General features: G+C 43.1%; 20 non-coding genes across 20 annotated transcripts; all 20 read left to right on the top strand.

Annotated features, from left to right (window-relative positions):
- The first annotated feature begins 342 nt into the window (after window positions 1-342).
- On the top strand, window positions 343-430 carry trnay-gua (transfer RNA tyrosine (anticodon GUA)). The gene is given in 2 exon segments: window positions 343-379; window positions 395-430. It is a non-coding gene; the product is annotated as a tRNA-Tyr (tRNA).
- A 569-nt stretch (window positions 431-999) lies between these two features.
- On the top strand, window positions 1,000-1,087 carry trnay-gua (transfer RNA tyrosine (anticodon GUA)). The gene is given in 2 exon segments: window positions 1,000-1,036; window positions 1,052-1,087. It is a non-coding gene; the product is annotated as a tRNA-Tyr (tRNA).
- Window positions 1,088-1,649: 562 nt separating this feature from the next.
- On the top strand, window positions 1,650-1,737 carry trnay-gua (transfer RNA tyrosine (anticodon GUA)). Its single transcript is given in 2 exon segments — window positions 1,650-1,686; window positions 1,702-1,737. It is a non-coding gene; the product is annotated as a tRNA-Tyr (tRNA).
- Window positions 1,738-2,305: 568 nt separating this feature from the next.
- trnay-gua (transfer RNA tyrosine (anticodon GUA)) lies at window positions 2,306-2,393 on the top strand. Its single transcript is given in 2 exon segments — window positions 2,306-2,342; window positions 2,358-2,393. It is a non-coding gene; the product is annotated as a tRNA-Tyr (tRNA).
- Window positions 2,394-2,962: 569 nt separating this feature from the next.
- On the top strand, window positions 2,963-3,050 carry trnay-gua (transfer RNA tyrosine (anticodon GUA)). The gene is given in 2 exon segments: window positions 2,963-2,999; window positions 3,015-3,050. It is a non-coding gene; the product is annotated as a tRNA-Tyr (tRNA).
- A 568-nt stretch (window positions 3,051-3,618) lies between these two features.
- Window positions 3,619-3,706, top strand: trnay-gua (transfer RNA tyrosine (anticodon GUA)). Its single transcript is given in 2 exon segments — window positions 3,619-3,655; window positions 3,671-3,706. It is a non-coding gene; the product is annotated as a tRNA-Tyr (tRNA).
- Window positions 3,707-4,272: 566 nt separating this feature from the next.
- On the top strand, window positions 4,273-4,360 carry trnay-gua (transfer RNA tyrosine (anticodon GUA)). Its single transcript is given in 2 exon segments — window positions 4,273-4,309; window positions 4,325-4,360. It is a non-coding gene; the product is annotated as a tRNA-Tyr (tRNA).
- A 332-nt stretch (window positions 4,361-4,692) lies between these two features.
- On the top strand, window positions 4,693-4,780 carry trnay-gua (transfer RNA tyrosine (anticodon GUA)). The gene is given in 2 exon segments: window positions 4,693-4,729; window positions 4,745-4,780. It is a non-coding gene; the product is annotated as a tRNA-Tyr (tRNA).
- Window positions 4,781-5,348: 568 nt separating this feature from the next.
- On the top strand, window positions 5,349-5,436 carry trnay-gua (transfer RNA tyrosine (anticodon GUA)). Its single transcript is given in 2 exon segments — window positions 5,349-5,385; window positions 5,401-5,436. It is a non-coding gene; the product is annotated as a tRNA-Tyr (tRNA).
- Window positions 5,437-6,004: 568 nt separating this feature from the next.
- On the top strand, window positions 6,005-6,092 carry trnay-gua (transfer RNA tyrosine (anticodon GUA)). Its single transcript is given in 2 exon segments — window positions 6,005-6,041; window positions 6,057-6,092. It is a non-coding gene; the product is annotated as a tRNA-Tyr (tRNA).
- Window positions 6,093-6,661: 569 nt separating this feature from the next.
- trnay-gua (transfer RNA tyrosine (anticodon GUA)) lies at window positions 6,662-6,749 on the top strand. The gene is given in 2 exon segments: window positions 6,662-6,698; window positions 6,714-6,749. It is a non-coding gene; the product is annotated as a tRNA-Tyr (tRNA).
- Window positions 6,750-7,044: 295 nt separating this feature from the next.
- trnay-gua (transfer RNA tyrosine (anticodon GUA)) lies at window positions 7,045-7,132 on the top strand. The gene is given in 2 exon segments: window positions 7,045-7,081; window positions 7,097-7,132. It is a non-coding gene; the product is annotated as a tRNA-Tyr (tRNA).
- A 567-nt stretch (window positions 7,133-7,699) lies between these two features.
- Window positions 7,700-7,787, top strand: trnay-gua (transfer RNA tyrosine (anticodon GUA)). The gene is given in 2 exon segments: window positions 7,700-7,736; window positions 7,752-7,787. It is a non-coding gene; the product is annotated as a tRNA-Tyr (tRNA).
- A 233-nt stretch (window positions 7,788-8,020) lies between these two features.
- trnay-gua (transfer RNA tyrosine (anticodon GUA)) lies at window positions 8,021-8,108 on the top strand. Its single transcript is given in 2 exon segments — window positions 8,021-8,057; window positions 8,073-8,108. It is a non-coding gene; the product is annotated as a tRNA-Tyr (tRNA).
- A 938-nt stretch (window positions 8,109-9,046) lies between these two features.
- Window positions 9,047-9,134, top strand: trnay-gua (transfer RNA tyrosine (anticodon GUA)). The gene is given in 2 exon segments: window positions 9,047-9,083; window positions 9,099-9,134. It is a non-coding gene; the product is annotated as a tRNA-Tyr (tRNA).
- Window positions 9,135-9,703: 569 nt separating this feature from the next.
- Window positions 9,704-9,791, top strand: trnay-gua (transfer RNA tyrosine (anticodon GUA)). The gene is given in 2 exon segments: window positions 9,704-9,740; window positions 9,756-9,791. It is a non-coding gene; the product is annotated as a tRNA-Tyr (tRNA).
- Window positions 9,792-10,359: 568 nt separating this feature from the next.
- trnay-gua (transfer RNA tyrosine (anticodon GUA)) lies at window positions 10,360-10,447 on the top strand. Its single transcript is given in 2 exon segments — window positions 10,360-10,396; window positions 10,412-10,447. It is a non-coding gene; the product is annotated as a tRNA-Tyr (tRNA).
- A 567-nt stretch (window positions 10,448-11,014) lies between these two features.
- Window positions 11,015-11,102, top strand: trnay-gua (transfer RNA tyrosine (anticodon GUA)). The gene is given in 2 exon segments: window positions 11,015-11,051; window positions 11,067-11,102. It is a non-coding gene; the product is annotated as a tRNA-Tyr (tRNA).
- Window positions 11,103-11,671: 569 nt separating this feature from the next.
- trnay-gua (transfer RNA tyrosine (anticodon GUA)) lies at window positions 11,672-11,759 on the top strand. The gene is given in 2 exon segments: window positions 11,672-11,708; window positions 11,724-11,759. It is a non-coding gene; the product is annotated as a tRNA-Tyr (tRNA).
- Window positions 11,760-12,327: 568 nt separating this feature from the next.
- trnay-gua (transfer RNA tyrosine (anticodon GUA)) lies at window positions 12,328-12,415 on the top strand. Its single transcript is given in 2 exon segments — window positions 12,328-12,364; window positions 12,380-12,415. It is a non-coding gene; the product is annotated as a tRNA-Tyr (tRNA).
- Window positions 12,416-20,694: the final 8,279 nt, after the last annotated feature.

The raw sequence follows: 20,694 nt of genomic DNA, 5'->3' as shown, positions 1-20,694 counted from the left end.
GCACTTTAACTTGACAATCAAATCAATCAAATATTTTTATAAAGTCCTTCTTACATCAGCTGATGTCACAAAGTGCTGTACAGAAACCCAGCCTAAAACCCCAAACAGCAAGCAAAGCAGGTGTAGAAGCACGGTGGCTAGCAAAAACTCCCTAGAAAGACCAAAACCTAGGAAAAAACCTAGAGAGGAACCAGGCTGTGAGGGGTGGCTAGTCATCGTTTGGCTGTTCCGGGTAGCGATTATAACAAAACATGGCCAAGATGTTCAAATGTTCATGGATGACCAGCAGGGTCAGCTGAACGTCTTATCATCTAGGTTATGGCTTTTCGAGGTACTTGTCCACCTTCGATAGCTCAGTTGGTAGAGCGGAGGACTGTAGGTGATAATTGTAGCAATCCTTAGGTCGCTGGTTCAAATCCGGCTCGAAGGATTATATTTTATCTTGTGGCTTGCTCCAACTTTTGACAGCAGTGCACTTTGACTTGTGTTTGACAAACATATTATTTTTCCCTGAGATCGCCTACTTCATAACTTGTTGACCTTCCATAGGACAGTTGGTAAAGTCGCAGAGTGTATTTGAAATTGCAACAATCCTTATGTCACTGGCTCACACTTGCTCAAAGGAGGATAACTTTTTCAGCGGTTTTTGACAGCAGTGCACTTTAACTTGACAATCAAATCAATCAAATATTTTTATAAAGTCCTTCTTACATCAGCTGATGTCACAAAGTGCTGTACAGAAACCCAGCCTAAAACCCCAAACAGCAAGCAATGCAGGTGTAGAAGCACGGTGGCTAGCAAAAACTCCCTAGAAAGACCAAAACCTAGGAAAAAACCTAGAGAGGAACCAGGCTGTGAGGGGTGGCTAGTCATCGTTTGGCTGTTCCGGGTAGCGATTATAACAAAACATGGCCAAGATGTTCAAATGTTCATGGATGACCAGCAGGGTCAGCTGAACGTCTTACCATCTAGGTCATGGCTTTTGGAGGTACTTGTCCACCTTCGATAGCTCAGTTGGTAGAGCGGAGGACTGTAGGTGATAATTGTAGCAATCCTTAGGTCGCTGGTTCAAATCTGGCTCGAAGGATTATCTTGTGGCTTGCTCCAACTTTTGACAGCAGTGCACTTTGACTTGTGTTTGACAAACATATTATTTTTCCCTGAGATCGCCGAATTCATAACTTGTTGACCTTCCATAGGACAGTTGGTAAAGTCGCGGAGTGTATTTGAAATTGCAACAATCCTTATGTCACTGGCTCACGCTTGCTCAAAGGAGGATAACTTTTTCAGCGGTTTTTGACAGCAGTGCACTTTAACTTGACAATCAAATCAATCAAATATTTTTATAAAGTCCTTCTTACATCAGCTGATGTCACAAAGTGCTGTACAGAAACCCAGCCTAAAACCCCAAACAGCAAGCAAAGCAGGTGTAGAAGCACGGTGGCTAGCAAAAACTCCCTAGAAAGACCAAAACCTAGGAAAAAACCTAGAGAGGAACCAGGCTGTGAGGGGTGGCTAGTCATCGTTTGGCTGTTCCGGGTAGCGATTATAACAAAACATGGCCAAGATGTTCAAATGTTCATGTTTGACCAGCAGGGTCAGCTGAACATCTTACCATCTAGGTCATGGCTTTTGGAGGTACTTGTCCACCTTCGATAGCTCAGTTGGTAGAGCGGAGGACTGTAGGTGATAATTGTAGCAAATCTTAGGTTGTTGGTTCAAATCCGACTTGAAGGATTTTGTTTTCTCTTGTGGCTTGCTCCAACTTTTGAAGGCAGTGCACTTTGACTTGTTTTTGACAAACATTTTATCTTTCCCTGAGATCGCCGACTTCATTACTTGTTGACCTTCCATAGGACAGTTGGTAAAGTCGCGGAGTGTATTTGAAATTGCAACAATCCTTATGTCACTGGCTCACGCTTGCTCAAAGGAGGATAACTTTTTCAGCGGTTTTTGACAGCAGTGCACTTTAACTTGACAACCAAATCAATCAAATATTTTTATAAAGTCCTTCTTACATCAGCTGATGTCACAAAGTGCTGTACAGAAACCCAGCCTAAAACCCCAAACAGCAAGCAAAGCAGGTGTAGAAGCACGGTGGCTAGGAAAAACTCCCTAGAAAGACCAAAACCTAGGAAAAAACCTAGAGAGGAACCAGGCTGTGAGGGTGGCTAGTCATCGTTTGGCTGTTCCGGGTAGCGATTATAACAAAACATGGCCAAGATGTTCAAATGTTCATGGATGACCAGCAGGGTCAGCTGAACGTCTTACCATCTAGGTCATGGCTTTTGGAGGTACTTGTCCACCTTCGATAGCTCAGTTGGTAGAGCGGAGGACTGTAGGTGATAATTGTAGCAATCCTTAGGTCGCTGGTTCAAATCCGGCTCGAAGGATTGTATTTTATCTTGTGGCTTGCTCCAACTTTTGACAGCAGTGCACTTTGACTTGTGTTTGACAAACATATTATTTTTCCCTGAGATCGCCGAATTCATAACTTGTTGACCTTCCATAGGACAGTTGGTAAAGTCGCGGAGTGTATTTGAAATTGCAACAATCCTTATGTCACTGGCTCACACTTGCTCAAAGGAGGATAACTTTTTCAGCGGTTTTTGACAGCAGTGCACTTTAACTTGACAATCAAATCAATCAAATATTTTTATAAAGTCCTTCTTACATCAGCTGATGTCACAAAGTGCTGTACAGAAACCCAGCCTAAAACCCCAAACAGCAAGCAAAGCAGGTGTAGAAGCACGGTGGCTAGGAAAAACTCCCTAGAAAGACCAAAACCTAGGAAAAAACCTAGAGAGGAACCAGGCTGTGAGGGGTGGCTAGTCATCGTTTGGCTGTTCCGGGTAGCGATTATAACAAAACATGGCCAAGATGTTCAAATGTTCATGGATGACCAGCAGGGTCAGCTGAACGTCTTACCATCTAGGTCATGGCTTTTGGAGGTACTTGTCCACCTTCGATAGCTCAGTTGGTAGAGCGGAGGACTGTAGGTGATAATTGTAGCAATCCTTAGGTCGCTGGTTCAAATCCGGCTCGAAGGATTGTATTTTATCTTGTGGCTTGCTCCAACTTTTGACAGCAGTGCACTTTGACTTGTGTTTGACAAACATATTATTTTTCCCTGAGATCGCCGAATTCATAACTTGTTGACCTTCCATAGGACAGTTGGTAAAGTCGCGGAGTGTATTTGAAATTGCAACAATCCTTATGTCACTGGCTCACACTTGCTCAAAGGAGGATAACTTTTTCAGCGGTTTTTGACAGCAGTGCACTTTAACTTGACAATCAAATCAATCAAATATTTTTATAAAGTCCTTCTTACATCAGCTGATGTCACAAAGTGCTGTACAGAAACCCAGCCTAAAACCCCAAACAGCAAGCAAAGCAGGTGTAGAAGCACGGTGGCTAGCAAAAACTCCCTAGAAAGACCAAAACCTAGGAAAAAACCTAGAGAGGAACCAGGCTGTGAGGGTGGCTAGTCATCGTTTGGCTGTTCCGGGTAGCGATTATAACAAAACATGGCCAAGATGTTCAAATGTTCATGGATGACCAGCAGGGTCAGCTGAACGTCTTACCATCTAGGTCATGGCTTTTGGAGGTACTTGTCCACCTTCGATAGCTCAGTTGGTAGAGCGGAGGACTGTAGGTGATAATTGTAGCAATCCTTAGGTCGCTGGTTCAAATCCGGCTCGAAGGATTGTATTTTATCTTGTGGCTTGCTCCAACTTTTGACAGCAGTGCACTTTGACTTGTGTTTGACAAACATATTATTTTTCCCTGAGATCGCCAAATTCATAACTTGTTGACCTTCCATAGGACAGTTGGTAAAGTCGCGGAGTGTATTTGAAATTGCAACAATCCTTATGTCACTGGCTCACACTTGCTCAAAGGAGGATAACTTTTTCAGCGGTTTTTGACAGCAGTGCACTTTAACTTGACAATCAAATCAATCAAATATTTTTATAAAGTCCTTCTTACATCAGCTGATGTCACAAAGTGCTGTACAGAAACCCAGCCTAAAACCCCAAACAGCAAGCAAAGCAGGTGTAGAAGCACGGTGGCTAGAAAAACTCCCTAGAAAGACCAAAACCTAGGAAAAAACCTAGAGAGGAACCAGGCTGAGGGGTGGCTAGTCATCGTTTGGCTGTTCCGGGTAGCGATTATAACAAAACATGGCCAAGATGTTCAAATGTTCATGGATGACCAGCAGGGTCAGCTGAACGTCTTACCATCTAGGTCATGGCTTTTGGAAGTACTTGTCCACCTTCGATAGCTCAGTTGGTAGAGCGGAGGACTGTAGGTGATAATTGTAGCAATCCTTAGGTCGCTGGTTCAAATCCGGCTCGAAGGATTGTATTTTCTCTTGTGGCTTGCTCCAACTTTTGAAGGCAGTGTACTTTGACTTGTTTTTGACAAACATTTATTTTATTTTATTTTAACCCCAAACAGCAAGCAAAGCAGGTGTAGAAGCACGGTGGCTAGCAAAAACTCCCTAGAAACACCAAAACCTTAGAAAAAACCTAGAGAGGAACCAGGCTGTGAGGGGTGGCTAGTCATCGTTTGGCTGTTCCGGGTAGCGATTATAACAAAACATGGCCAAGATGTTCAAATGTTCATGGATGACCAGCAGGGTCAGCTGAACGTCTTACCATCTAGGTCATGGCTTTTGGAGGTACTTGTCCACCTTCGATAGCTCAGTTGGTAGAGCGGAGGACTGTAGGTGATAATTGTAGCAATCCTTAGGTCGCTGGTTCAAATCCGGCTCGAAGGATTGTATTTTATCTTGTGGCTTGCTCCAACTTTTGACAGCAGTGCACTTTGACTTGTGTTTGACAAACATATTATTTTTCCCTGAGATCGCCAAATTCATAACTTGTTGACCTTCCATAGGACAGTTGGTAAAGTCGCGGAGTGTATTTGAAATTGCAACAATCCTTATGTCACTGGCTCACACTTGCTCAAAGGAGGATAACTTTTTCAGCGGTTTTTGACAGCAGTGCACTTTAACTTGACAATCAAATCAATCAAATATTTTTATAAAGTCCTTCTTACATCAGCTGATGTCACAAAGTGCTGTACAGAAACCCAGCCTAAAACCCCAAACAGCAAGCAAAGCAGGTGTAGAAGCACGGTGGCTAGGAAAAACTCCCTAGAAAGACCAAAACCTAGGAAAAAACCTAGAGAGGAACCAGGCTGTGAGGGTGGCTAGTCATCGTTTGGCTGTTCCGGGTAGCGATTATAACAAAACATGGCCAAGATGTTCAAATGTTCATGGATGACCAGCAGGGTCAGCTGAACGTCTTACCATCTAGGTCATGGCTTTTGGAGGTACTTGTCCACCTTCGATAGCTCAGTTGGTAGAGCGGAGGACTGTAGGTGATAATTGTAGCAATCCTTAGGTCGCTGGTTCAAATCCGGCTCGAAGGATTGTATTTTATCTTGTGGCTTGCTCCAACTTTTGACAGCAGTGCACTTTGACTTGTGTTTGACAAACATATTATTTTTCCCTGAGATCGCCGAATTCATAACTTGTTGACCTTCCATAGGACAGTTGGTAAAGTCGCGGAGTGTATTTGAAATTGCAACAATCCTTATGTCACTGGCTCACACTTGCTCAAAGGAGGATAACTTTTTCAGCGGTTTTTGACAGCAGTGCACTTTAACTTGACAATCAAATCAATCAAATATTTTTATAAAGTCCTTCTTACATCAGCTGATGTCACAAAGTGCTGTACAGAAACCCAGCCTAAAACCCCAAACAGCAAGCAAAGCAGGTGTAGAAGCACGGTGGCTAGGAAAAACTCCCTAGAAAGACCAAAACCTAGGAAAAAACCTAGAGAGGAACCAGGCTGTGAGGGTGGCTAGTCATCGTTTGGCTGTTCCGGGTAGCGATTATAACAAAACATGGCCAAGATGTTCAAATGTTCATGGATGACCAGCAGGGTCAGCTGAACGTCTTACCATCTAGGTCATGGCTTTTGGAGGTACTTGTCCACCTTCGATAGCTCAGTTGGTAGAGCGGAGGACTGTAGGTGATAATTGTAGCAATCCTTAGGTCGCTGGTTCAAATCCGGCTCGAAGGATTGTATTTTATCTTGTGGCTTGCTCCAACTTTTGACAGCAGTGCACTTTGACTTGTGTTTGACAAACATATTATTTTTCCCTGAGATCGCCAAATTCATAACTTGTTGACCTTCCATAGGACAGTTGGTAAAGTCGCGGAGTGTATTTGAAATTGCAACAATCCTTATGTCACTGGCTCACACTTGCTCAAAGGAGGATAACTTTTTCAGCGGTTTTTGACAGCAGTGCACTTTAACTTGACAATCAAATCAATCAAATATTTTTATAAAGTCCTTCTTACATCAGCTGATGTCACAAAGTGCTGTACAGAAACCCAGCCTAAAACCCCAAACAGCAAGCAAAGCAGGTGTAGAAGCACGGTGGCTAGGAAAAACTCCCTAGAAAGACCAAAACCTAGGAAAAAACCTAGAGAGGAACCAGGCTGTGAGGGGTGGCTAGTCATCGTTTGGCTGTTCCGGGTAGCGATTATAACAAAACATGGCCAAGATGTTCAAATGTTCATGGATGACCAGCAGGGTCAGCTGAACGTCTTACCATCTAGGTCATGGCTTTTGGAAGTACTTGTCCACCTTCGATAGCTCAGTTGGTAGAGCGGAGGACTGTAGGTGATAATTGTAGCAATCCTTAGGTCGCTGGTTCAAATCCGGCTCGAAGGATTGTATTTTCTCTTGTGGCTTGCTCCAACTTTTGAAGGCAGTGTACTTTGACTTGTTTTTGACAAACATTTATTTTATTTTATTTTAACCCCAAACAGCAAGCAAAGCAGGTGTAGAAGCACGGTGGCTAGCAAAAACTCCATAGAGGCTGTGAGGGGTGGCTAGTCATCGTTTGGCTGTTCCGGGTAGCGATTATAACAAAACATGGCCAAGATGTTCAAATGTTCATGGATGACCAGCAGGGTCAGCTGAACGTCTTACCATCTAGGTCATGGCTTTTGGAGGTACTTGTCCACCTTCGATAGCTCAGTTGGTAGAGCGGAGGACTGTAGGTGATAATTGTAGCAATCCTTAGGTCGCTGGTTCAAATCCGGCTCGAAGGATTGTATTTTATCTTGTGGCTTGCTCCAACTTTTGACAGCAGTGCACTTTGACTTGTGTTTGACAAACATATTATTTTTCCCTGAGATCGCCAAATTCATAACTTGTTGACCTTCCATAGGACAGTTGGTAAAGTCGCGGAGTGTATTTGAAATTGCAACAATCCTTATGTCACTGGCTCACACTTGCTCAAAGGAGGATAACTTTTTCAGCGGTTTTTGACAGCAGTGCACTTTAACTTGACAATCAAATCAATCAAATATTTTTATAAAGTCCTTCTTACATCAGCTGATGTCACAAAGTGCTGTACAGAAACCCAGCCTAAAACCCCAAACAGCAAGCAAAGCAGGTGTAGAAGCACGGTGGCTAGGAAAAACTCCCTAGAAAGACCAAAACCTAGGAAAAAACCTAGAGGAACCAGGCTGTGAGGGGTGGCTAGTCATCGTTTGGCTGTTCCGGGTAGCGATTATAACAAAACATGGCCAAGATGTTCAAATGTTCATGGATGACCAGCAGGGTCAGCTGAACGTCTTACCATCTAGGTCATGGCTTTTGCAAGTACTTGTCCAACTTCGATAGCTCAGTTGGTAGAGCGGAGGACTGTAGGTGATAATTGTAGCAATCCTTAGGTCGCTGGTTCAAATCCGGCTCGAAGGATTGTACTTTGAAGGCAGTCCAGGTGTAGAAGCACGGTGGCTAGCAAAAACCCTAGAAACACCAAAACCTAGGAAAAAACCTAGAGAGGAACCAGGCTGTGAGGGGTGGCTAGTCATCGTTTGGCTGAGCGATTATAACAAAACATGGCCAAGATGTTCAAATGTTCATGGATGACCAGCAGGGTCAGCTGAACGTCTTACCATCTAGGTCATGGCTTTTGAGGTACTTGTCCACCTTCGATAGCTCAGTTGGTAGAGCGGAGGACTGTAGGTGATAATTGTAGCAATCCTTAGGTCGCTGGTTCAAATCCGGCTCGAAGGATTGTATTTTATCTTGTGGCTTGCTCCAACTTTTGACAGCAGTGCACTTTGACTTGTGTTTGACAAACATATTATTTTTCCCTGAGATCGCCGAATTCATAACTTGTTGACCTTCCATAGGACAGTTGGTAAAGTCGCGGAGTGTATTTGAAATTGCAACAATCCTTATGTCACTGGCTCACACTGGCTCAAAGGAGGATAACTTTTTCAGCGGTTTTTGACAGCAGTGCACTTTAACTTGACAATCAAATCAATCAAATATTTTTATAAAGTCCTTCTTACATCAGCTGATGTCACAAAGTGCTGTACAGAAACCCAGCCTAAAACCCCAAACAGCAAGCAAAGCAGGTGTAGAAGCACGGTGGCTAGGAAAAACTCCCTAGAAAGACCAAAACCTAGGAAAAAACCTAGAGAGGAACCAGGCTGTGAGGGGTGGCTAGTCATCGTTTGGCTGTTCCGGGTAGCGATTATAACAAAACATGGCCAAGATGTTCAAATGTTCATGGATGACCAGCAGGGTCAGCTGAACGTCTTACCATCTAGGTCATGGCTTTTGAGGTACTTGTCCACCTTCGATAGCTCAGTTGGTAGAGCGGAGGACTGTAGGTGATAATTGTAGCAATCCTTAGGTCGCTGGCTCGAAGGATTGTATTTTCTCTTGTGGCTTGCTCCACAGATCTTGTAGTCATGGGAGTGTATTTGACTTTTGGCTTTTGACATTTATTTTATTTTTTGATTTTGACAAAGCATAGAAGCACGGTTAGGAAAAACTCCCTTTAGAGAGGAACCAGGCTGTGAGGGGTGGCTAGTCATCGTTTGGCTGTTCCGGGTAGCGATTATAACAAAACATGGCCAAGATGTTCAAATGTTCATGGATGACCAGCAGGGTCAGCTGAACGTCTTACCATCTAGGTCATGGCTTTTGGAGGTACTTGTCCACCTTCGATAGCTCAGTTGGTAGAGCGGAGGACTGTAGGTGATAATTGTAGCAATCCTTAGGTCGCTGGTTCAAATCCGGCTCGAAGGATTGTATTTTATCTTGTGGCTTGCTCCAACTTTTGACAGCAGTGCACTTTGACTTGTGTTTGACAAACATATTATTTTTCCCTGAGATCGCCGAATTCATAACTTGTTGACCTTCCATAGGACAGTTGGTAAAGTCGCGGAGTGTATTTGAAATTGCAACAATCCTTATGTCACTGGCTCACACTTGCTCAAAGGAGGATAACTTTTTCAGCGGTTTTTGACAGCAGTGCACTTTAACTTGACAATCAAATCAATCAAATATTTTTATAAAGTCCTTCTTACATCAGCTGATGTCACAAAGTGCTGTACAGAAACCCAGCCTAAAACCCCAAACAGCAAGCAAAGCAGGTGTAGAAGCACGGTGGCTAGGAAAAACTCCCTAGAAAGACCAAAACCTAGGAAAAAACCTAGAGAGGAACCAGGCTGTGAGGGGTGGCTAGTCATCGTTTGGCTGTTCCGGGTAGCGATTATAACAAAACATGGCCAAGATGTTCAAATGTTCATGGATGACCAGCAGGGTCAGCTGAACGTCTTACCATCTAGGTCATGGCTTTTGGAGGTACTTGTCCACCTTCGATAGCTCAGTTGGTAGAGCGGAGGACTGTAGGTGATAATTGTAGCAATCCTTAGGTCGCTGGTTCAAATCCGGCTCGAAGGATTGTATTTTATCTTGTGGCTTGCTCCAACTTTTGACAGCAGTGCACTTTGACTTGTGTTTGACAAACATATTATTTTTCCCTGAGATCGCCGAATTCATAACTTGTTGACCTTCCATAGGACAGTTGGTAAAGTCGCGGAGTGTATTTGAAATTGCAACAATCCTTATGTCACTGGCTCACACTTGCTCAAAGGAGGATAACTTTTTCAGCGGTTTTTGACAGCAGTGCACTTTAACTTGACAATCAAATCAATCAAATATTTTTATAAAGTCCTTCTTACATCAGCTGATGTCACAAAGTGCTGTACAGAAACCCAGCCTAAAACCCCAAACAGCAAGCAAAGCAGGTGTAGAAGCACGGTGGCTAGGAAAAACTCCCTAGAAAGACCAAAACCTAGGAAAAAACCTAGAGAGGAACCAGGCTGTGAGGGTGGCTAGTCATCGTTTGGCTGTTCCGGGTAGCGATTATAACAAAACATGGCCAAGATGTTCAAATGTTCATGGATGACCAGCAGGGTCAGCTGAACGTCTTACCATCTAGGTCATGGCTTTTGGAGGTACTTGTCCACCTTCGATAGCTCAGTTGGTAGAGCGGAGGACTGTAGGTGATAATTGTAGCAATCCTTAGGTCGCTGGTTCAAATCCGGCTCGAAGGATTGTATTTTATCTTGTGGCTTGCTCCAACTTTTGACAGCAGTGCACTTTGACTTGTGTTTGACAAACATATTATTTTTCCCTGAGATCGCCGAATTCATAACTTGTTGACCTTCCATAGGACAGTTGGTAAAGTCGCGGAGTGTATTTGAAATTGCAACAATCCTTATGTCACTGGCTCACACTGGCTCAAAGGAGGATAACTTTTTCAGCGGTTTTTGACAGCAGTGCACTTTAACTTGACAATCAAATCAATCAAATATTTTTATAAAGTCCTTCTTACATCAGCTGATGTCACAAAGTGCTGTACAGAAACCCAGCCTAAAACCCCAAACAGCAAGCAATGCAGGTGTAGAAGCACGGTGGCTAGGAAAAATTCCCTAGAAAGACCAAAACCTAGAAAAAAACCTAGAGAGGAACCAGGCTGTGAGGGTGGCTAGTCATCGTTTGGCTGTTCCGGGTAGCGATTATAACAAAACATGGCCAAGATGTTCAAATGTTCATGGATGACCAGCAGGGTCAGCTGAACGTCTTACCATCTAGGTCATGGCTTTTGAGGTACTTGTCCACCTTCGATAGCTCAGTTGGTAGAGCGGAGGACTGTAGGTGATAATTGTAGCAATCCTTAGGTCGCTGGTTCAAATCCGGCTCGAAGGATTGTATTTTATCTTGTGGCTTGCTCCAACTTTTGACAGCAGTGCACTTTGACTTGTGTTTGACAAACATATTATTTTTCCCTGAGATCGCCGAATTCATAACTTGTTGACCTTCCATAGGACAGTTGGTAAAGTCGCGGAGTGTATTTGAAATTGCAACAATCCTTATGTCACTGGCTCACACTGGCTCAAAGGAGGATAACTTTTTCAGCGGTTTTTGACAGCAGTGCACTTTAACTTGACAATCAAATCAATCAAATATTTTTATAAAGTCCTTCTTACATCAGCTGATGTCACAAAGTGCTGTACAGAAACCCAGCCTAAAACCCCAAACAGCAAGCAAAGCAGGTGTAGAAGCACGGTGGCTAGGAAAAACTCCCTAGAAAGACCAAAACCTAGGAAAAAACCTAGAGAGGAACCAGGCTGTGAGGGGTGGCTAGTCATCGTTTGGCTGTTCCGGGTAGCGATTATAACAAAACATGGCCAAGATGTTCAAATGTTCATGGATGACCAGCAGGGTCAGCTGAACGTCTTACCATCTAGGTCATGGCTTTTGGAGGTACTTGTCCACCTTCGATAGCTCAGTTGGTAGAGCGGAGGACTGTAGGTGATAATTGTAGCAATCCTTAGGTCGCTGGTTCAAATCCGGCTCGAAGGATTGTATTTTATCTTGTGGCTTGCTCCAACTTTTGACAGCAGTGCACTTTGACTTGTGTTTGACAAACATATTATTTTTCCCTGAGATCGCCGAATTCATAACTTGTTGACCTTCCATAGGACAGTTGGTAAAGTCGCGGAGTGTATTTGAAATTGCAACAATCCTTATGTCACTGGCTCACACTGGCTCAAAGGAGGATAACTTTTTCAGCGGTTTTTGACAGCAGTGCACTTTAACTTGACAATCAAATCAATCAAATATTTTTATAAAGTCCTTCTTACATCAGCTGATGTCACAAAGTGCTGTACAGAAACCCAGCCTAAAACCCCAAACAGCAAGCAAAGCAGGTGTAGAAGCACGGTGGCTAGGAAAAACTCCCTAGAAAGACCAAAACCTAGGAAAAAACCTAGAGAGGAACCAGGCTGTGAGGGGTGGCTAGTCATCGTTTGGCTGTTCCGGGTAGCGATTATAACAAAACATGGCCAAGATGTTCAAATGTTCATGGATGACCAGCAGGGTCAGCTGAACGTCTTACCATCTAGGTCATGGCTTTTGAGGTACTTGTCCACCTTCGATAGCTCAGTTGGTAGAGCGGAGGACTGTAGGTGATAATTGTAGCAATCCTTAGGTCGCTGGTTCAAATCCGGCTCGAAGGATTGTATTTTATCTTGTGGCTTGCTCCAACTTTTGACAGCAGTGCACTTTGACTTGTATGACAGCCTTGGAACAGTGGGTCAACTGCCTGTTCAGGGGCAGTTACAGATCCAGTTGCAGTTCAGACAAATCTTTTTTGACGTGTGTTTTGGAACTCTGCGAGATTTCGGTGATTTTCTGTGAATTTCTGAAATAACACACACTCATTCAACCCTCTGTAAATAAGTCTGTTCTTAACATAAAGACTTAAAACTCAATATTCTATAAGTGCCTACCCCAAGGAGGATATGTGCTCACTTTCAACTTCCTGTTGAAAGTCTTTTCAAAACTTCATACCATCTACTGCATCTTGCCTAAGCCTTTCTGTACCATCACTCAATCATATATCTTTATGTACATATTCTTTATCCCTTTACATTTGTGTGTATAAGGCAGTAGTTTTGGAATTGTTAGGTTAGATTACTCATTGGTTATTACTGCATTATCGGAACTAGAAGCACAAGCATTTCGCTACACTCGCATTAACATCTGCTAACCATGTGTATGTGACAAATACATTTAATTTGATTTGTTATGCTCACACCACATCTTGTTAATCATAAGGCATACACCATAGAGATCATAGAGATAATGTGGTCGACAATTGATTGTTAGGAATTCTAAGTCAGGTGAACAGAAGGACTTGAGTTAGCCACTTTAACTATGCCACTTTGTTTACTTTGTCTACACACTCATCTCATATGTATATACTGTACTCGATACCATCTACTGTATGCTGCTCTGTACCATCACTCATTCATATATCCTTATGTACATATTCCTTATCCCCTTACACTGTGTATAAGACAGTAGTTTTGGAATTGTTAGTTAGATTACTTGTTGGTTATCACTGCATTGTCGGAACTAGAAGCACAAGCATTTCGCTACACTCGCATTAACATCTGCTAACCATGTGTATGTGACAAATAAAAATTGATTTGATTTGATTTGAGTTCCTGTATGTCGACCGCATTATCTACCATGGGAATTCTCTTCGATTATAATCACAGCCGTATATATTCCCCCCAAGGCAAAGTATTATTATTTTTTAAAAGGACACTACTTTAAAATATATATTCTTAAAATCTTAAAATCTTGCAAAATATATTCCTTAATTTGATGGGACATAAAGTCTCTCGAAGCTGTCGGATGAGTGTATCGATGGCCCTCAAACTTTATTTGACTCTTTGCACACTGGAAACCACATATCCTGAGTCTGCATTCATTGCAGCTGGGGATTTTAACAAGGCTAATCTGAAAACAAGACTCCCTAAATTGTATCAGCATATCGATTGCGCAACCAGGGCTGGTAAAACCGTGGATCATTGCTATTCTAACTTCCGCAACGCATTTAAGGCCCTCGCCTGCCCTCCTTTCGGAAAAGCTGACCACGACTCCGTTTTGTTGCTTCCAGCCTACAGACAGAAACTAAAACAAGATGCTCCCGCGCTCAGGTCTGTTCAACGCTGGTCACACTCTTCAAGACTGCTTCGATCACGTGGACTGGGATATGTTCCGCATTGCTTCCAACAAGAACATTGACGAAAATGCTGATTCGGTGAGCGGGTTCATTAGAAAGTGCATTGATGATGTTGTTCCCATAGCAACGATTAAAACATTCCCAAACCAGAAACCGTGGATTGATGGCAGCATTCGCATGAAACTGAAAGCGCGAACCACTGCTTTTAACCAGGGCAAGGTGACCGGAAACATGACCGAATACAAACAGTGTAGCTATTCCCTCCGTAACTGAGCTAAACGACTACACTCGCTTCCGTCATCAATTCGGCTCGTCACCAAAAGCACTCACAAACTTCTACAGATGCACAATTGAGAGCATTCTGTCGGGCTGTATCACCGCCTGGTACAGCAACTGCTTTGCCCACAACCGTAAGGCTCTGCAGAGGGTAGTGAGGTCTGCACAACGCATCACAGGGGGCAAACTACCTGCCCTCCAGGACACCTACACCACCCGATGTCACAGGAAGGTCATAAAGATCATCAAGGACAACAACCACCCGAGCCACTGCCTTTTCACCCCGCTATCATCCAGAAGGCGAGGTCAGTACAGGTGCATCAAAGCAGGGACCGAGAGACTGAAAAACAGCTTCTATCTCAAGGCCATCAGACTGTTAAACAGCCACCACTAACATTGAGTGGCTGCTGCCAACACACTGACTCAACTCTAACCATTTTAATAATGGGAATTGATGGGAAATGATGTAAAATATATCACTAGCCACTTTAAACAATGCTACTTAATATAATGTTTACATACCCTACATTACTCATTTCATATGTATATGTATAAACTGTACTCTATATTATCTACTGCATCTTTATGTAATACATGTATCACTAGCCACTTTAACCTCTTGCTCCTACCTGACACGCAGGCATCCCATCTAGACATCTGGAAATGCAAATGCGCTACGCTAAATGCTAATAGTACTAGTTAAAACTCAAACGTTCATTAAAATACACATGCAGGGTATTGAATTAAAGCTACACTCGTTGTGAATCCAGGCAACTAGTCAGATTTTTTAAATGCTTTTCGGCGAAAGCATGAGAAGCTATTATCTGATAGCATGTAACACCCCAAAAGACCTGCAGGGGACGTAAACAAAATAATTAGCATAGTCGGCGCTACACAAACCGCACAAATAACATATAAAACATTCATTACCTTTGACCATCTTCTTTGTTGGCACTCCTAGATGTCCCATTATCACTATTGGGTCTTTTTTTTTCGATTAAATCGGTCCATATATAGTCTAGATATCGATCTATGAAGACTGTGTGATCAACGAAAAAAAATATCATTTTATAACGTAACGTAATTTTTTTTTATTAAAAAAGTTGACGATAAACTCACAAAACACTTCGAAATACTTTTGTAATGCAACTTTAGGTATTAGTAAACGTTAATAAGCGATCAAATTGATCACGAGGCGATGTATATTCTATAGGGGTACGTCTGGAAATAATGTCCGGGTAAATCTCAACCAAAATATCCGGTCGGAGACCCTGAAGAAATGGGCTGTCTCTTCTTCGTTTGACCAAGAATCAAAGCCTAGGCAAATGACAAGACTGTTGACATCGTGTGGAAGCTGTAGGTACTGCAACCTCAGCCATATTTAATGTCTTTCGCCCATAACAATGGGTTGAAGCGGCGGATGGATATATTTTTCCACTTTCAGTGATCAGATTTTCCTGCACTTTCCAATGAAACGCACGTTCTGTTAAAGTCACAGCCGTGATTTAACCAGTTTTATAAACGTCTGAGTGTTTTCTATCAACTCATACTAATCATATGCATATACTATATTCCTGGCATGAGTAGCAGGGCGCTGAAATGTTGCGCAATTTTTAACAGAATGTTTGAAAAAGTAGAGGGTTAAGGGCTATGTGCCAAAAACAAAGTTAACTTCCCACATTGAAAGGAGGGAAAGGGCTACCTATGTATGGTTCCGAATCAGAGACAACGATAGACAGTTGTCCCTGATTGAGAACCATACCCGGCCAAAACATAGAAATACAAAATCATAGAAAAACAAAACATAGAATGCCCACCCCAAATCACACCCTGACCAAACCAAATAGAGACATAAAAAGGCTCTCTAAGGTCAGGGCGTGACAACCGGAAGGAACTCTCCGGTTCGCACACATGCTGGATATTGTTCTATTTGTCATTGCATTCAGACCATAAGGACACCTCGCTTGGAAGGACTTGAACTCCCAGAATTCGCCAGCTGTGAGTAACCACTGCGAATGAATGAGCTGCCCTGTTCAATGCGATCGTTTGATCATGCATATTATGAAAGTGCAAATGTGCTTATAATTGGAACATTTGATAACCTTGGGAATGGAATTCAAAACACAGCGCTGTGAAAACAATTAAAACGTTTACGTTTGGGAAACACTGAGCTCCTATGCATGATTTAACCTAGTCATGTGTCTAATATTTGTCCTAACGTGGAAATGCAATGCATCAACGGAATGCAACTAAAGGATCTCAAGATACTGCGTGTTTAAACTTCTTTAAAGGGGACAAAACTTATAATGGGATGAAATGTTTAAAACATCTAAAATGACAAACTTGCACATGTTCAATTCAAAATGGGGTCAATAAGTTTAAATGGATGACTGTGTTTTAAAGCATTAAAGGAGGTCTAAAGGGGCATTACGTTTAACAATCAAAAACCAACAACTGTGTCATTGTAAATTGAGTGAACTACAAGTGAATGATGGAGGATGAAATCCCAAATAAGACCCAACTGGAGAGGGCAGAGGAGCATTTAAATTCACTCTATGCAGCCCGGAGAGGCAAACTTGGAGTGTGTACACGCAAAATGAATGAAATAAAAGCCCTTCTTGTTGATGGAGGAAACATTGAAACTGTGGATGAGAGTCTTGAAGCATTTGATGCTGTTCTCAATGACTTTAAGAATGCTCATGAATCTGTGCTAGAGCTGGTCACTGTAGAGAAACAGGAAAATGAGAGCATTAACTATTATCAACCAAGAATGAGGACTTATGAACATTTCCTGAAAGAGAGGGAAATATGGAAAAGGGCTGAAGTTGAGCCACAAACGCTCATTGAACCACACGACAGCATTTCCAACGTTTCAAAAAGATCAAGTAAAACAAAGTATTCTAAGACTGCTTCCTCAGTGTCCTCTGCACGCCTAAAAGCCGAGGCAGAACGAGCAGCTCTACTAGCTCGTCAAGCATCATTACAGGAAAAGCATGCATTGGAACTGGAGAAAACTCAACTGGAACAACAGAAAGCTCAACTGATTGTTAGGATGGAAAAAAATGGCACTGGAAACGGACATAGCAGCATATAATGCCAGACGGAAGGTCCTGGAGAGTGTTGAGTCAACTTCTCAATCCCATGCCGTGGCAGCCCACTTACTAAGCCAATAAGATAGAATTAACTCTTATTTTGAGAACCAGGACCCCAAGGTCTATGTGGAACCTAAACCATCACCTGTTGAGTTTGCTGGATAAGGTGCAGTTCCAAAGACCCCACTACAAAGGGTTTTTACAACAACCGACCACAAAGCCATCAAAACCTATTCAGAAAACATTCGTAAACCACACCTTTCAGCAGCCAACAGCAAGGTCTAGCAATCAACACAGAATCAACACTGCGGGTATCAGCCATAATACCAGCCATGATACCCTCTCTACTGTCATGCAAAGGCAGAATGAAATTCCTGACCTCCTTGTGCTACTCCCTGTTAGGGAGATATCTATGTTAAACGGTGATCCTCTAAACTTTGGGCCTTTCATGCGTGCATTTGAGCATGGCATAGAAGATAAGAAAAGCAGTCACCAGGATAGGCTCTATTACCTGGAACAGGACACCTCTGGTCAGCAGTCACCAGGATAGGCTCTATTACCTGGAGCAGTACACCTCTGGTCAGCAGTCACCAGGATAGGCTCTATTACCTGGAACAGGACACCTCTGGTCAGCAGTCACCAGGATAGGTTATATTACCTGGAGCAGTACACCTCTGGTCAGCAGTCACCAGGATAGGCTCTATTACCTGGAACAGGACACCTCTGGTCAGCAGTCACCAGGATAGGCTCTATTACCTGGAGCAGTACACCTCTGGTCAGCAGTCACCAGGATAGGCTCTATTACCTGGAGCAGTACACCTCTGGTCAGCAGTCACCAGGATAGGCTCTATTACCTGGAGCAGTACACCTCTGGTCAGCAGTCACCAGGATAGGCTCTATTACCTGGAGCAGTACACCTCTGGTCAGCAGTCACCAGGATAGGCTCTATTACCTGGAGCAGTACACCTCTGGTCAGCAGCCACCAGGATAGGCTCTATTACCTGGAGCAGTACACCTCTGGTCAGTAGTCACCAGGATAGGCTCTATTACCTGGAACTGTACACCTCTGGTCAGTCCAAGGATCTGGTCTGTAGTTGTCTGCATATGGAAGCCAGAAGAGGCTATGCAGAGGCTAAGAGGTTGTTAAAGGAACACTTTGGCAATTAAATAAAAGTCACCACTGCTTACATGGAAAAACTGGACAAACATCAAACCGGTTGATGGAAAGGGACTGGGTGGCTATGCACTCTATCTTAGAGGTTGCTGTAACACTATGCAAGACCTACAGAACATGGAAGAGCTTAATCTTCCCTCCAACATTAAGTTGATCATGTCAAAACGTGTCCACAAACTAAGGGAAAAATGGAGGTCAACAGCATGAGATATGTTAGAGAAGCCACCCGAGGGCCCAGTTCAGTGACCTTATGACGTTCATGAAAAAAACAGTCCAAAATACAGCAGGATCTGTTGTATGGAGATATTCAAGATCCCCTGTCCAACTAAAGGTTTTTAAAAAACAAAAAAGCAGCTGACATTAAACAGCAGTTCAAGTCCAAGAGCATGGGAAGCAGCTTTGCCACTGCAGTAGATGTAGTGGCAGATTGTGACTGCCAACAGGTGAAGGCACAGCCACATGAATCCAAGGTTGAGTTTATGAGATCAAAAGGTCTTTGTTTTGACTGTTTGATGAGAGGACACTTAAGCAAAGAATGTAAAAGAAGAATGACCTGTCAAAGCTGTCAAAGAAAGCACCCCACTATCCTGCACATTGATGGAAGAGAGAGATTTAGATCTCTGAAGGCAGATACGAGGGGTGTAGCAGTAAAGCAGGAGGAGACTGTCAGCAGTGCTCTTGTTTCACTGGAAGCTGGTGAAGATACCGGGGCCGGTACAATTTGTGTACTTGCAATTGTGCCAGTTCAAGTAAAGATGGCAAATGGAAGCAAGTCTGTGTTAACCTATGCATTTCTCGATTCTGGTAGCTCAGCAACATTTTGTACGGAGACACTCATGAGGCAGTTGAAAGCTAAAGGCAGTGAGACTGAAATTCTGCTACGCACAATGGGGCAGGAGAGTCCTACCAAGAGCTTCGAGATATCTGGATTAGCGATTGGCAATGTGGAAGGTGACACATTTCTTGCATTACCAAAGGTCTACAACCAGAATAAGATCCCAGTGACAAGAGAGAACATTCCCACTCAGAAAGATCTCAAAAGGTGGCCATACCTGAAAGAGGTTCAGTTGAAGGAGATTGATGCCCACGTCGAACTCCTGATTGGCGTAAATGCTCCAAAGGCAATGGAACCCTGGAAAATCATAAATAGCCAAGGCAATGGAATGTATGCAGTGAAACCCCTCTTTGGATGGGTAATGAATGGTCCTCTTACCAATTGCACCATGGCAGAAGAATCCGGGTGTCCTACGGTGATGGCCAATCGTATCTCAATGGCCGACCTGGGGGTTCTTCTTGTAAATCAGTACAACCGTGACTTCCCTGAGAGAGAGTATGAAGAGATACGTGAGATGTCAGCTGAGGATCGTAAGTTTATGTAGATGGAATCAAGCTCCATAACCCTCAAAGACCATCACTACTACTTAACGTTGCCCTTTCGCAACAAAGATGTAGTCCTGCCAAACAATCGTGACATGGCAAAGCAGCGGGCTCTAAATATTATCAGGAAGTTCAAGAAGGACAAAGGTTATGCTGCAGAGTACAAAGGTTTCATGGGAAGAGATGATAAGAAAAGGTTACTCCGAGAAGGTACCACAAGAACAGCTCCTCAGAGAGAAAGGCGAGGTATGGTACATACCACACCATGGCGTTCACCATAAGTGCAAAGGAATAATACACATAGTGTTTGACTGTTCATCATCCTATAAAGGCACATCTCTCAACAGTGAACTCCTTCAAGGCCCTGACCTGGCAAACACGCTTATAGGAGACCTGCTAAGATTTCGGCAAGAGCACATTGCCATGATGGCAGACATTGAAGGAATGTTCCATCAAGTATGTGACTTACACTTCCTGCGATTCCTATGGTGGCTGGACGGTGATATTAACAAAAGATTGGATGAGTACAGAATGAAGGTACATCTTTTCGGTGCTATATCCTGTTAATTGAATGAATTGATGAATTGTGTGCCCATAGTTAACTGAAAAAAAATCTGTCCAAAATTGCTAATATATGCATATAATAATTATTATTGGATAGAAAACACTCTAAAGCTTCTAAAACCATTTGAATTATGTCTGTAATTATAGCAGAACTCACAGGGCAGGCAATCTCCCAAACTATTTTTGAGAGCCTGAAACTTGGGGCAACTTTGACGTCATCGCTCCCACCCTTCCCAACCAGCTATGGATCTGGAGACACTTTCTATGTCTTCCACTAGA

This window comes from Oncorhynchus keta, chromosome 20 (assembly GCF_023373465.1).
Source record: "Oncorhynchus keta strain PuntledgeMale-10-30-2019 chromosome 20, Oket_V2, whole genome shotgun sequence".
Taxonomy (NCBI): Eukaryota; Metazoa; Chordata; class Actinopteri; order Salmoniformes; family Salmonidae; genus Oncorhynchus; species Oncorhynchus keta.
Note: the sequence above shows the minus strand (reverse complement) of the source record. Positions and strands in the feature narration are given on the sequence as shown.